General features: G+C 39.9%; 1 long non-coding RNA gene across 3 annotated transcripts in view; it reads right to left on the bottom strand.

Moving 5' to 3' along the window:
• Positions 1–13,283, bottom strand: part of LOC140604941 (uncharacterized) — a 67,213-nt gene that overhangs the window by 45,865 nt on the left and 8,065 nt on the right. For all 3 annotated transcript variants that reach the window (XR_012007744.1, XR_012007742.1, XR_012007743.1), the window contains exon 2: positions 11,125–11,322. This is a non-coding gene — a long non-coding RNA (uncharacterized lncRNA). The remainder of the gene's footprint in view (positions 1–11,124; positions 11,323–13,283) is intronic.

Raw genomic sequence — 13,283 nt, forward strand, 5'->3', positions numbered from 1 at the left:
AGCCAGCATATGTGTAGAAAAGAAGACGGGGTTTTTTTTTTTTTTTTTTTTTTTGAAGCTTTTCACAAAATATTGGAACAAAAAGTACCTCTGTATCACTATGATATGTATAAAAATGACAAGGTTATCTGAAGCTTCTCACAAAATATTGTCACTATAAATCCTGTATTTGGCCAGCTTATGTGTGTGATAAAGAACAGGGTTTTTTGAAGTTTTTCACAAAATATTGAAACTGAAAATACCTACATTTTGCCACAATATGTATAAACAAGAGGACAAGGGGTTTTTTCAACCCTCTCACAAGAAGCAATGTTAGGAGGCATGAGGGGAAAAAAAAAACAATGGCTTCCGTTGAGATAAAAAACATCCGATTGACATGTTTGAGATAAAAAAACACCCGATTGAGGTGTTTGAGATAAAAAACATCGGATTAAAAAAAATCCGATTGAGATGTTTCAGATAAAAAACATCCAATTTCAAAAAAAAATCCAATTTCAAACTTTATGGGGTTATTTTTATTGATGGAGGATTTTCCTTACATTTGTGGAGCCTATAAAAAGGCCACAGGGTCATTGACCTAAATCATAAGCAAATTATTAGTAGTCATATAAATTTACCAACAAATTGATTTGTACTATTTTGGGACCTATTTCAACCTATTTTCAGAGGGCTCACAAGATTTATAAACATAAAGGATATAATTCTAAAGTGGCACAACTTCTCCAGAAATGAGACACAGAGATCACGTGCCCAGCTCCTACTGTATAGCAGTGACTATTAAAGGCTGGCTCTCTAGGCTTCACATCTTCTTTGGGACCGACGCAGACAAGGGGACACTGCCTATGTTCTGTAACAGGTCAGTTATGCTCAATATCAAACTTTGGATCACAGAATTAATGGTGGAAGTTGTAGCTACCTTTATCCTGGGTAAGATAAGAAGTTATGTTCCTGCATTGTTCGTGACATGGCCGGACAACCAATGGAAATTCCTGGGTTGTTTCAAAAAGATGTGCCAGTTTATGGTGAAGAAGACCCTGATTTATGTCCTGAGTTCTCTTGCGTCCATTATACACAATCTAATTGTTGGAGAAGTCTTCATCAATAAGCTATATTACTTTCTACACAAAAAGATGGTTTCTGAACCCACAGCTGTGGTTGTCGTTTAGCTACTCTTACACCTACTCACCCTGCAGTCGTTGGGGGGATACTTGGCACCCGGAGGAGAGCAAAGGACTTTCCTCGCTTATCTACTGCCACTGGAGGCTTGTGTGCATGCTCGGCTCTCTCCCCGAGCCTGGCCCATTCTATCCTCTCACAAAGAACTATATAACATAAGAACATTTAAATAAATAAATAATAAATAAATAAATAAATAAATAAATAAATAAATAAATAAATAAATAAAATCTCAATTTTTTAGAAGAGGATATACGTAAAAATGTGGCCAGAGGTTTTGTTTGTCTTTTTTTTGTTTTGTTTTTTGTTTGTTTTTTGTTTTTTGTGGCCAGAGGTTTTGAAACCTGTCACAAACTATTGTCACAAAAAATACCTACGTTCACCCAGGATATGTGTAAGAAAGAGGTTGGGTTTTCGAAGCCTTTCACAAAATCTTGTCACAAAAGAAATGTGTATGTTAGACCAGGATACATGTATAAAAGAGGATATGGTTTTTGAAAGCGTGTCACACACAAAAGTTGTCACAAAAAAAAACTAGTTCAGCCAGGAGACGTGTAAAACACAGGACAAGGTTTTGAAGTCTTTTTCACAAAATAGTATTAAAAAATACCTATGTTCAGCCAAGATATGTGGAAAAAAGAGGACAGGGTTTTTTGAAACTTTTCACAAAATATTGTCACAAAAGATACCTATATTTAGCCAGCATATGTGTAGAAAAGAAGAAGACGGGGTTTTTTTTTTTTTTTTTTTGAAGCTTTTCACAAAATATTGGAACAAAAAGTACCTCTGTATCACTATGATATGTATAAAAATGACAAGGTTATCTGAAGCTTCTCACAAAATATTGTCACTATAAATCCTGTATTTGGCGACCTTATGTCTGCGATAAAGAACAGGGTTTTTTGAACTTTTTCACAAAATATTGAAACTGAAAGTACCTACATTTTGCCACAATATGTATAAACAAGAGGAGAAGGGGTTTTTTTCAACTGTCTCACAAGAAGCAATGTTAGGAGGCATGAGGGGAAAAAAAAAAACAATGGGGGATCCCTGGGTGGCGCAGCGGTTTAGCGCCTGCCTTTGGCCCAGGGCGCGATCCTGGAGACCCGGGATCGAATCCCACATCGGGCTCCCGGTGCATGGAGCCTGCTTCTCCCTCTGCCTGTTTCTCTGCCTCTCTCTCTCTCACTGTGTGCCTATCAAAAATAAATAAATAAAAAAATAAAAAAAACAATGGCTTTCGTTGAGATAAAAAACATCCGATTGAGATGTTTGAGATAAAAAAACACCCGATTGAGATGTTTGAGATAAAAAACATCGGATTAAAAAAAATCCGATTGAGATGTTTCAGATAAAAAACATCCAATTTCAAAAAAAAAATCCAATTTCAAACTTTATTGGGTTATTTTTATTGATGGAGGATTTTCCTTACATTTGTGGAGCCTATAAAAAGGCCACAGGGTCATTGACTCAAATCATAAGCAAATTATTAGTAGTCATATAAATTTACCAACAAATTGATTTGTACTATTTTGGGACCTATTTCAACCTATTTTCAGAGGGCTCACAAGATTTATAAACATAAAGGATGTAATTCTAAAGTGGCACAACTTCTCCAGAAATGAGACACAGAGATCACGTGCCCAGCTCCTACTGTATAGCAGTGACTATTAAAGGCTGGCTCTCTAGGCTTCACATCTTCTTTGGGACCGAAGCAGACAAGGGGACACTGCCTATGTTCTGTACCAGGTCAGTTATGCTCAATATCAAACTTTGGTTCACAGAATTAATGGTGGAAGTTGTAGCTACCTTTATCCTGGGTAAGATAAGAAGTTATGTTCCTGCATTCTCCTTGACTATACTGGAGAACCAATGGAAGTTCCTGGGTTGTTTCAAAAAGATGTGCCAGTTTATGGTGAAGAAGACCCTTATTTATGTCCTGAGTTCTCTTGCGTCCATTATACACAATCTAATTGTTGGAGAAGTCTTCATCAATAAGCTATATTACTTTCTACACAAAAAGATGGTTTCTGAACCCACAGCTGTGGTTGTCATTTAGCTACTCTTACACCTACTCACCCTGCAGTCGTTGGGGGGATACTTGGCACCCGGAGGAGAGCAAAGGACTTTCCTCGCTTATCTACTGCCACTGGAGGCTTGTGTGCATGCTCGGCTCTCTCCCCGAGCCTGGCCCATTCTATCCTCTCACAAAGAACATAATAACATAAGAACATTTAAATAAATAAATAAATAAATAAATAATAAATAAGTAAATAAATAAATAAATAAAATCTCAATTTTTTAGAAGAGGATATACGTAAAAATGTGGCCAGAGGTTTTGTTTGTCTTTTTTTTGTTTTGTTTTTTTGTTTGTTGTTTTTTGTTTTTTGTGGCCAGAGGTTTTGAAACCTGTCACAAACTATTGTCACAAAAAATACCTACGTTCACCCAGGATATGTGTAAGAAAGAGGTTGGGTTTTCGAAGCCTTTCACAAAATCTTGTCACAAAAGAAATGTGTATGTTAGACCAGGATACATGTATAAAAGAGGATATGGTTTTTGAAAGCGTGTCACACACAAAAGTTGTCACAAAAAATAACTAGGTTCAGCCAGGAGACGTGTAAAACACAGGACAAGGTTTTGAAGTCTTTTTCACAAAATAGTATTAAAAAATACCTATGTTCAGCCAAGATATGTGGAAAAAAGAGGACAGGGTTTTTTGAAACTTTTCACAAAATATTGTCACAAAAGATACCTATATTTAGCCAGCATATGTGTAGAAAAGAAGACGGGGTTCTTTTTTTTTTTTTTTTTTGAAGCTTTTCACAAAATATTGGAACAAAAAGTACCTCTGTATCACTATGATATGTATAAAAATGACAAGGTTATCTGAAGATTCTCACAAAATATTGTCACTATAAATCCTGTATTTGGCGACCTTATGTCTGTGATAAAGAACAGGGTTTTTTGAACTTTTTCACAAAATATTGAAACTGAAAGTACCTACATTTTGCCACAATATGTATAAACAAGAGGACAAGGGGTTTTTTTCAACCGTCTCACAAGAAGCAATGTTAGGAGGCATGAGGGGAAAAAAAAAAACAATGGCTTTCGTTGAGATAAAAAACATCCGATTGAGATGTTTGAGATAAAAAAACACCCGATTGAGATGTTTGAGATAAAAAACATCGGATTAAAAAAAATCCGAATGAGATGTTTGAGATAAAAAACATCCAATTTCAAAAAAAAAATCCAATTTCAAACTTTATGGGGTTATTTTTATTGATGGAGGATTTTCCTTACATTTGTGGAGCCTATAAAAAGGCCACAGGGTCATTGACTCAAATCATAAGCAAATTATTAGTAGTCATATAAATTTACCAACAAATTGATTTGTACTATTTTGGGACCTATTTCAACCTATTTTCAGAGGGCTCACAAGATTTATAAACATAAAGGATGTAATTCTAAAGTGGCACAACTTCTCCAGAAATGAGACACAGAGATCACGTGCCCAGCTCCTACTGTATAGCAGTGACTATTAAAGGCTGGCTCTCTAGGCTTCACATCTTCTTTGGGACCGAAGCAGACAAGGGGACACTGCCTATGTTCTGTACCAGGTCAGTTATGCTCAATATCAAACTTTGGTTCACAGAATTAATGGTGGAAGTTGTAGCTACCTTTATCCTGGGTAAGATAAGAAGTTATGTTCCTGCATTGTCCTTGACTATACTGGAGAACCAATGGAAGTTCCTGGGTTGTTTCAAAAAGATGTGCCAGTTTATGGTGAAGAAGACCCTTATTTATGTCCTGAGTTCTCTTGCGTCCATTATACACAATCTAATTGTTGGAGAAGTCTTCATCAATAAGCTATATTACTTTCTACACAAAAAGATGGTTTCTGAACCCACAGCTGTGGTTGTCGTTTAGCTACTCTTACACCTAATCACCCTGCAGTCGTTGGGGGGATACTTGACACCCGGAGGAGAGCAAAGGACTTTCCTCGCTTATCTACTGCCACTGGAGGCTTGTGTGCATGCTCGGCTCTCTCCCCGAGCCTGGCCCATTCTATCCTCTCACAAAGAACATAATAACATACGAACATTTAAATAAATAAATAAATAAATAAATAAATAAATAAATAAATAAAATCTCAATTTTTTTAGAAGAGGATATACGTAAAAATGTGGCCAGAGGTTTTGTTTGTCTTTTTTTTGTTTTGTTTTTTGTTTGTTGTTTTTTGTTTTTTGTGGCCAGAGGTTTTGAAACCTGTCACAAACTATTGTCACAAAAAATACCTACGTTCACCCAGGATATGTGTAAGAAAGAGGTTGGGTTTTCGAAGCCTTTCACAAAATCTTGTCACAAAAGAAATGTGTATGTTAGACCAGGATACATGTATAAAAGAGGATATGGTTTTTGAAAGCGTGTCACACACAAAAGTTGTCACAAAAAATAACTAGGTTCAGCCAGGAGACGTGTAAAACACAGGACAAGGTTTTGAAGTCTTTTTCACAAAATAGTATTAAAAAATACCTATGTTCAGCCAAGATATGTGGAAAAAAGAGGACAGGGTTTTTTGAAACTTTTCACAAAATATTGTCACAAAAGATACCTATATTTAGCCAGCATATGTGTAGAAAAGAAGATGGGGTTTTTGTTTTTTTTTTTTGAAGCTTTTCACAAAATATTGGAACAAAAAGTACCTCTGTATCACTATGATATGTATAAAAATGACAAGGTTATCTGAAGATTCTCACAAAATATTGCCACTATAAATCCTGTATTTGGCGACCTTATGTCTGTGATAAAGAACAGGGTTTTTTGAACTTTTTCACAAAATATTGAAACTGAAAGTACCTACATTTTGCCACAATATGTATAAACAAGAGGAGAAGGGGTTTTTTTCAACCCTCTCACAAGAAGCAATGTTAGGAGGCATGAGGGGAAAAAAAAAAAAAATGGCTTTCGTTGAGATAAAAAACAACCGATTGAGATGTTTGAGATAAAAAACATCCAATTTCAAAAAAAAAAATCCAATTTCAAACTTTATGGGGTTATTTTTATTGATGGAGGATTTTCCTTACATTTGTGGAGCCTATAAAAAGGCCACAGGGTCATTGACTCAAATCATAAGCAAATTATTAGTAGTCATATAAATTTACCAACAAATTGATTTGTACTATTTTGGGACCTATTTCAACCTATTTTCAGAGGGCTCACAAGATTTATAAACATAAAGGATGTAATTCTAAAGTGGCACAACTTCTCCAGAAATGAGACACAGAGATCACGTGCCCAGCTCCTACTGTGTAGCAGTGACTATTAAAGGCTGGCTCTCTAGGCTTCACATCTTCTTTGGGACCGAAGCAGACAAGGGGACACTGCCTATGTTCTGTACCAGGTCAGTTATGCTCAATATCAAACTTTGGTTCACAGAATTAATGGTGGAAGTTGTAGCTACCTTTATCCTGGGTAAGATAAGAAGTTATGTTCCTGCATTCTCCTTGACTATACTGGAGAACCAATGGAAGTTCCTGGGTTGTTTCAAAAAGATGTGCCAGTTTATGGTGAAGAAGACCCTTATTTATGTCCTGAGTTCTCTTGCGTCCATTATACACAATCTAATTGTTGGAGAAGTCTTCATCAATAAGCTATATTACTTTCTACACAAAAAGATGGTTTCTGAACCCACAGCTGTGGTTGTCATTTAGCTACTCTTACACCTACTCACCCTGCAGTCGTTGGGGGGATACTTGGCACCCGGAGGAGAGCAAAGGACTTTCCTCGCTTATCTACTGCCACTGGAGGCTTGTGTGCGTGCTCGGCTCTCTCCCCGAGCCTGGCCCATTCTATCCTCTCACAAAGAACATAATAACATAAGAACATTTAAATAAATAAATAAATAAATAAATAAATAAATAAATAAATAAATAAATAAAATCTCAATTTTTTAGAAGAGGATATACGTAAAAATGTGGCCAGAGGTTTTGTTTGTCTTTTTTTTGTTTTGTTTTTTGTTTGTTGTTTTTTGTTTTTTGTGGCCAGAGGTTTTGAAACCTGTCACAAACTATTGTCACAAAAAATACCTACGTTCACCCAGGATATGTGTAAGAAAGAGGTTGGGTTTTCGAAGCCTTTCACAAAATCTTGTCACAAAAGAAATGTGTATGTTAGACCAGGATACATGTATAAAAGAGGATATGGTTTTTGAAAGCGTGTCACACACAAAAGTTGTCACAAAAAATAACTAGGTTCAGCCAGGAGACGTGTAAAACACAGGACAAGGTTTTGAAGTCTTTTTCACAAAATAGTATTAAAAAATACCTATGTTCAGCCAAGATATGTGGAAAAAAGAGGACAGGGTTTTTTGAAACTTTTCACAAAATATTGTCACAAAAGATACCTATATTTAGCCAGCATATGTGTAGAAAAGAAGATGGGGTTTTTGTTTTTTTTTTTTTTTGAAGCTTTTCACAAAATATTGGAACAAAAAGTACCTCTGTATCACTATGATATGTATAAAAATGACAAGGTTATCTGAAGATTCTCACAAAATATTGTCACTATAAATCCTGTATTTGGCCAGCTTATGTGTGTGATAAAGAACAGGGTTTTTTGAAGTTTTTCACAAAATATTGAAACTGAAAATACCTACATTTTGCCACAATATGTATAAACAAGAGGACAAGGGGTTTTTTCAACCCTCTCACAAGAAGCAATGTTAGGAGGCATGAGGGGAAAAAAAAAACAATGGCTTTCGTTGAGATAAAAAACATCCGATTGACATGTTTGAGATAAAAAAACACCCGATTGAGATGTTTGAGATAAAAAACATCGGATTAAAAAAAATCCGATTGAGATGTTTCAGATAAAAAACATACAATTTCAAAAAAAAAATCCAATTTCAAACTTTATGGGGTTATTTTTATTGATGGAGGATTTTCCTTACATTTGTGGAGCCTATAAAAAGGCCACAGGGTCACTGACTCAAATCATAAGCAAATTATTAGCAGTCATATAAATTTACCAACAAATTGATTTGTACTATTTTGGGACCTATTTCAACCTATTTTCAGAGGGCTCACAAGATTTATAAACATAAAGGATATAATTCTAAAGTGGCACAACTTCTCCAGAAATGAGACACAGAGATCACGTGCCCAGCTCCTACTGTATAGCAGTGACTATTAAAGGCTGGCTCTCTAGGCTTCACATCTTCTTTGGGACCGAAGCAGACAAGGGGACACTGCCTATGTTCTGTAACAGGTCAGTTATGCTCAATATCAAACTTTGGATCACAGAATTAATGGTGGAAGTTGTAGCTACCTTTATCCTGGGTAAGATAAGAAGTTATGTTCCTGCATTGTTTGTGACATGGCCGGACAACCAATGGAAATTCCTGGGTTGTTTCAAAAAGATGTGCCAGTTTATGGTGAAGAAGACCCTTATTTATGTCCTGAGTTCTCTTGCGTCCATTATACACAATCTAATTGTTGGAGAAGTCTTCATCAATAAGCTATATTACTTTCTACACAAAAAGATGGTTTCTGAACCCACAGCTGTGGTTGTCGTTTAGCTACTCTTACACCTACTCACCCTGCAGTCGTTGGGGGGATACTTGGCACCCGGAGGAGAGCAAAGGACTTTCCTCGCTTATCTACTGCCACTGGAGGCTTGTGTGCACGCTCGGCTCTCTCCCCGAGCCTGGCCCAGTCTGTCCTCTCACAAGGAACACTGGCTCACAACTGTGAGTGGAAACATTGATATTGAAACCCTAATGCTCAGCAGCCTGACAGGGAGGCCGGAGACCAATGTGCAAGTTGGTCTGATCCGCCTCCGCGTCTGATGTCACATGAACTTGCAGCCCGTACCAACCGACACACAGCTCCGTTCTGCCACAGTTGTCACAAGGAAGCTTATTTCGCTGAACTCCACCCAGTGACACCGTCTCTATGTGGCAAAGCCAGTTATTTATGCTGCATCGATCCTAATCCTTTCAGAAGAACTTCTACAACCTATGGTGTTACCTTCATCAATTGAGCCCCTCACCCCCTCAGCCCCCAGAGCACATTTGGTTCTTCTTGAATCTGTGTCTCCTTGATTTCTTTTTTTTCTTTTCAAGATTTTATTTTTTTCATCAGAGACACACACACAGAGAGAGAGAGAGAGAGAGTCAAAGACACAGGCAGAGGGAGAAGCAGGCTCCATGCAGGGAGCCCGACGTGGGACTTGATCCCGTGTCTCTAGGATTAGGCCCTGGGCTGAGGCAGTGCTAAACCGCTGAGCTACCCGGGCTGCCCCTTTGATTTCAGTACAGTTTTTTTTTGTTTTGTTTTTTTGTGTGTGTGTTTGTTTTTGCAGCCTCAACTCTGTCCTGTTTCACATACTGAGCAAATAAAGTTCCTTTCAGGCAATGGCATGTCTGCAGCCTTACTGCTCCATTCTAGGCTGATTTCCTTCCAACCCTGTGTAGCTTAGGGTCTGTTGCAAGGCACCGAGGAAGAGGAGGGAAAACCAGGGTGATGGATAGAGAACTCCATGGCTTGGCAGGGGTTGGGGAGGGATGGGTACGCAACCTGGGTGATATATGCTGAATGGAGGATGGGGGTGGAGGTGGTTTCCAAGGCTGATGGTCTGGGACACGGCAGCCCAGAAGGCTCTGGGGATGTGTCCCCTTTCCCGGAGAAGTTCAAAGTCCGACACAGAGAACTCTGAACTGGTTGAAAGCATCTTTACCACTTGTAAGGCATATATCCCAAATTTGACCAGGGTAGAGCCAGCCTCTTGAGGACTGAGCTGGGGGAAGGGACAGCTCCCCGCAAACTCATCTTCAAGGGACCCATGTTGGGATGGGTGATGGTGAAATTCAGAGGGCTCACGAGAACGCGCCCCTTGGGTCAGGAGAAACCCTGTGGAGGGGAAAGGATGTGAGTGGAATGACCTTCCCCAGAGCACCTCGCAGGTCCTGAGGCTGCCCTGGAAGTTTGAGCCTGCCTCATTTCGATCTGTGCCCAGCATTGAGTTGGCTTCTACCTCTCCCTCTGCACATTCCCCCTCTCATGCCCTCTTTCTAACAAATAAATAAATAAAATATTTTTAAAGACTATTTATGTATTATGAGAGACATACACTCAGAGGCAGAGGCGTAGGCAGAGGGAGAAGCAGGCTCCCCGTGGGAAGCCCGATTTGGGACTCCATCTCAGGATGCCAGGATCATGACGTGAAGCCAAGGTAGACACTCAACCACTGAGCCACCCAGGCACCCATTAATAAATAAAATTTTTAATAAATATTTTAATAAATAAAAAATCAGTAAAGAGGGGGGCACTTGACAGGATGAGCACTGGGTGTTGTACTAGTGTTGGCAAATGGAACTCCAATAAAAAGGTATACAAAAAAATCAGTAAAATCAACAATGGGCAAAAATGTCAAAGAGACATTTCTCCGAAGGTATACAGTGGCCACCCAGCTTCTGAGGAAATGCTCAACATCGCTAATCATTACAGAAAGCAAATAGAACACAAATATATATCAAGTCACACCCATCAGGATAGTCACCATCAACAACAATAAGCAAGGGATCCCTGGGTGGCGCAGCGGTTTGGCGCCTGCCTTTGGCCCAGGGCGCGATCCTGGAGACCCGGGATCGAATCCCACGTCGGGCTCCCGGTGCATGGAGCCTGCTTCTCCCTCTGCCTATGTCTTTGACTCTCTCTCTCTCTCTCTCTCTCTCTCTGTGTGTGACTATCATAAATAAAAAAATAAATAAAAAAAAAAACAATAAGCAAAAGGACCCCAAACCCAAATACCATAAATTAATGTGTGTTGGTGAGGATCTGGAGAAATCGGAACCCTGGCAAATGTTGGTGAAAAAGTAAAATGGCACATCAGACATCAGCTTGGAACATGGTGCCGGGTTTCCTCCAAATTAAGAAATAGACTTACCATGTGATGGAGCCAACTCCTTATTCATTTTACATCTGTAAGAACTGAAAGCCAACAGTATGAAGGGATCCCCGCTCATCCCTGTTCATCGCAGTGTTGTTCACAAGAGTCAAGATGTAGACGCAGCCCACGTGTCCACGCACAGAGGAACGGAGAAAGATCATGGGGCATCCAGCTCCAGTGGAACGAGCATCGATCCTAAGGAAGAAGTGAGTTCTGGACCCGCTGCCACATGAAATGAGCAGGTCGCAGCAAGACAAATACCCTATGATTCCACTTGTATGTCCTACCCGTCATAGTCAAATTTATAGAAACAGAAAGAAGACATGTGGGGCTGGTGGGGGCGAGGAGGAGCAAACAGGAAACTGTGGGTACAGACTTCCTGTTACAAAACGAACGGGTGCTAGAGATGCATTGTACGCCCCTGAGAATATTGATACCCCTGCTCATCTGTATCCTGGTTCCCGGTGAATGGTAGGGAATGTAATGTTATGAGTTTTTCACCATAATTTTTAACAGATTTAAGGAAGAAATTGGGGTGAAGATCCCTGGGGCCCTTGAAACCTTCCTGCCTTCCAAGAGGAAGCTCTGGGTGTGACCAATACAAAGTGTTGGTGGGTGAGGTTCATTTTGTGTTCCCAGCCAGCCCGTTTCAGCCTCCCATGGCAGCTCATGGGGCTCTGAGCCCCTCCAGAGTCCATAACGGGGAAGAGGCTCGAGGCTCCAGGGGTTCTCAGGAGTTGAGGGGCCAAGGTGGGAGGAGAAGGGCTGAGCAGGGATGGAAAGATGGGTAGAGGAGCAGCTGTGTGGGAGGGGGGCAGATTGAGGGATTCAAGACAGCCAAAGAGTCTAAGATGTGGCATTAAAAAAAAAAAGAAGGAAAGAAAGAAAGAAAGAAAGAAAGAAAGAAAGAAAGAAAGAAAGAAAGAAAGAAAGAAAGAAAGAAAGAAAGGAGGAAAGGAAGAAAGAAGAAGAAGAAAAGGGAGCGACCGGGTTGCTGAATACCTAGAGCATGAAACTCTTTCCTCAGGATGGTGGGCTCAGGCCCCAAGTAGAACTTATTTAAAAAAAAAAAAAACAAAAAAAAACAGGGATCCCTGGGTGGCTCAGCAGTTTGGCGCCTGCCTTTGGCCCGGGGCACGATGCTGAGGTCCCGGGATCGAGTCCTGAATCGGGCTCCTGGCATGGAGCCTGCTTCTCCCTCTGCCTGTGTCTCTGCCTCTCTCTCTCTCTCTCTGTGTGACTATCATAAACAAATAAAAAAAATTAAAAAAAAAAGAAAAGGTGGGATCTCATACAATAGTATATTATTCACCCACAAGAAGGAAGAAACTCTTGCCTTTTGTGACAACATGGATGGACAACATGGATGAGGATATTGTGCTAAGAGCAGCCAGCGAGTCAAAGAGAGACAGATACTCTATGATCTTGCTTACAGGTGGAATCTGACAGAGAACTGTTTGCGGTTGCCTTGCCTGAGGGGCAGGGGGTGGTGGGGATGAGTAAAGGTGATCAAAAGATCAAATCTCCCAGATACATAAGTCCTAGAGGCGTAATGCACAGCGTGGTGACTACTGTTAAGGATACTGCATTGCAGGGGCACCTGGGTGGCTCAGTGGTTGAGCGTCTGCCTTTGGCTCAGGGCATGATCCTGGGGTCCCAGGATCGAGTCCTGCATCGGGGTCTCTGCATGGAGCCTGCTTCTCCCTCTGCCTGTGTCTCTGCCTCTCCCTCTCTGTATCTCTCATGAATAAATAAATAAAATCTTTAAAAAAAAATACTGCATTGCATTTTTGAAATTTGCTAAAAGCAAAAAGTATGACTACACAAAGTCATGGACATTAACTATGCTTATTGCGGTGATCACTTCACAATGTATACATATATCGAATCAGTGTGCCGTACACCTAGACTAATCCAACGTTACACGTCCATTTCATCTGGGAAAAAAGATATAAAAGGCAGTATTTCTGTCCTCTAAAGCCATCGAACAGAGAACCAAAATAGGGTGAAGAACATAGAGTGAGGGTTTCACGGGGAGATCCTGTTCCTTTGTATAGGAAAGTTAATGAAATTCTTCACTGGAGGAATCCCTGGGTGGCTCAGCGGTTTAGCACTTGCCTTTGGCCCAGGGCATGATCCTGGAGTCCCGGGATCGA

This window comes from Canis lupus, chromosome 1 (assembly GCF_048164855.1).
Source record: "Canis lupus baileyi chromosome 1, mCanLup2.hap1, whole genome shotgun sequence".
NCBI classification, from domain to species: Eukaryota; Metazoa; Chordata; class Mammalia; order Carnivora; family Canidae; genus Canis; species Canis lupus.